Below are 2,365 nucleotides of genomic sequence, written 5' to 3'. Positions count from 1 at the left end.
TTATGTTTCCTTCTATTAGAATATTTCCACAAAGAAACAAACATACTACCCATATGTAATATTTCCCATCTGGAAAATATTAAACCCTCCCTAGACCTTACCAATCTAATAAAACTATTCTGATCAAAGCTCCAGAACAAATTACATCTCACCAAATTCTGGCCAATTCTCATTCCTAATTCTGGTTGGTCAACAACACCATTGGACCCAGTTGACATAGCTGATTCTTCTTGAAACAAGTTCTGGCTGTTTCTTCTTGCTCCTTGTTATGGTGTCAACATCCCCAATCATATTGGAGATGTAACTTGCTCTATCTGTGAGATGCATCTCAAATGTCCTCTCTTATCAGTACCTTCATCAATAACATCCTAGTTCAAGAGGGCAAAAAAGGAAAAATCCAGGTATTGCCAATATCGTAGTATTAAGAGGTGGGGTCTCTAAGAGGTGATGAGGTCATGAGGCTGTACCCTCATGACCAGGATTGGTACCCTTATAAAAGAGGCTTTGATGGCATTTCGCTTTCTCCTTTGCCCCTTCTGCCATGGGAGGACACAGCCTTCCATCCCTCTGGAGGATGCAGCAAGAAGGCACCAACTTGGAAGCAGAGATGAGCCTTCACCAGACAACTCACCTACCAGTGCTGTGATCTTGGACTTCCAGTCCTCCAGAACTGTGAGAAAATAGATTACTGTTCTTTATAAATTATCCGGACTCATTTTTTATAGCAGTGCAAACAGACGAAAACATTCTTCCTTTTTCAAATTTTACTATATAATTAGGTCTTAGGGTTTTCACTTTTCTGTTTTACACTGTCTTATATTCTTTCTTCAGTACAACATTAAATTTATTTCCATGGTTTGGAATGCATCCAATAAACTGTGGTGTCTACATACTAACCTCTCTGATCACAGTTTCTCTTCTGATCTCCAGACATACTTGACAGCTCCATATGAAAAACTGCTAGGCATCTTAAACTCGCTATGAGTAAAACTCGACTTTTGATTCCTGCTTGGGAGGTATTCTACTTGAAGCCATTCATTCATTATCCAGTATGAACCATCTGGATTTCCCTAAATAGGAAATAAGGACTGTTCGGATAAATGGTACAATCATTCTCTGGGCTGTTAAGGTCAAAACCTAGAAGCCATTCTTGATGATCCTTTTCTATTCATTCCTCACTTTGGATCCATCAGCAGATTTATTGTTTCTACATGCAAAATACATCTTGAATATCTCCTCTTATCAGCAACTTCATCAATAATAGCCTAGTTCTAGAGAACACAGTTTTTCTTCTGGAAAACTGCAACAGTCTCTTTGCTGATACTCCTGCTCCTTCTGCTCTCCCTGTTGTGTATTCTCTCTCTCTTTTTTATTTAATTGACTTTATTTTTTAAACACATGATTGCAGAATGCATTACAATTATTACACATATAGTGCACAATTTTTCATATCTTTGTATATAAAGTATGTTCACGCCAATTCATGTCTTTATATATGTACTTTGTTTTTTCTTTTTTTGCATTACAATTCTTATTATACATATATACCACAATTTTTCATATCTCTGTATATAAAGTATGTTGACACCCAATTTGTGCCTTCACACATGTACTTTGGATAATGATGTCCATCACATTCCACCATCCTTGCTAATCCCCTGCTCCCTCCCTTTCCCTCCCACCCCCTCTGCCCTATCTAGAATTCATCTATTCCTCCTATGCTCCCCCTCCCTACCCCACTATGAGTCAACCTCCTTATATCAGAGAAAACATTTGGCATTTATGTTTTGGGGGATTGGCTAACTTCACTTAGCATTATCTTCTCCGACTCTATCCATTTACCTGCAAATGCCATGATTTTATTCTCTTTTACTGATGAGTGATTCTCCATGCAACATTAAAGCCATCTTTTAAATAAACAAATCATACCACTTTACTCTTATTTAAAATTCCTCAATGTTTTCCTACCCCTCTGAATGTTTCCCCTGTCTTAAGAGGGTATAACTGATGCTCACTCACTTCAGCAGCTCATAGACTAAAATTGGAATGATGCAGAGAAGATTAGCATGACCGCTGCATGATTGTGGCATACAAATTCTCAAGTGTTCCATATTTTTTTTCAAAGTAAGTTTTTATTTTTTTGTTTGTTTTGTTTTTGTGGTGCTGGGGATCGAACCTAGGGCCTTGTGCATACAAGGCAAGCATTCTACCAACTGAGCAATATCCCCAGACCCTAGGTGTTCCATATTTTTTAAAGTGGAAGTATCAGGAACTAAAAAGGAGCCAATTGTATTCCATGTATGTATGATTATGTCAAAACAAACCCCACTTATGTGTAACTATAACTTATAGTTACACATTACAT

The 2,365-nt window shown here is 37.5% G+C and overlaps 1 non-coding gene across 1 annotated transcript; it reads left to right on the top strand.

Annotated features, from left to right (window-relative positions):
* The first annotated feature begins 2,007 nt into the window (after window positions 1–2,007).
* On the top strand, window positions 2,008–2,117 carry LOC125610964. Its single transcript, XR_007341071.1, has one exon. It is a non-coding gene; the product is annotated as a U6 spliceosomal RNA (small nuclear RNA).
* The last annotated feature ends 248 nt before the right edge of the window (window positions 2,118–2,365 follow it).

This window comes from Marmota marmota, unplaced genomic scaffold (genome assembly GCF_001458135.2).
Source record: "Marmota marmota marmota unplaced genomic scaffold, marMar, whole genome shotgun sequence".
NCBI lineage: Eukaryota > Metazoa > Chordata > Mammalia > Rodentia > Sciuridae > Marmota > Marmota marmota.
This window is presented reverse-complemented; position numbering and strand designations above follow the sequence as displayed.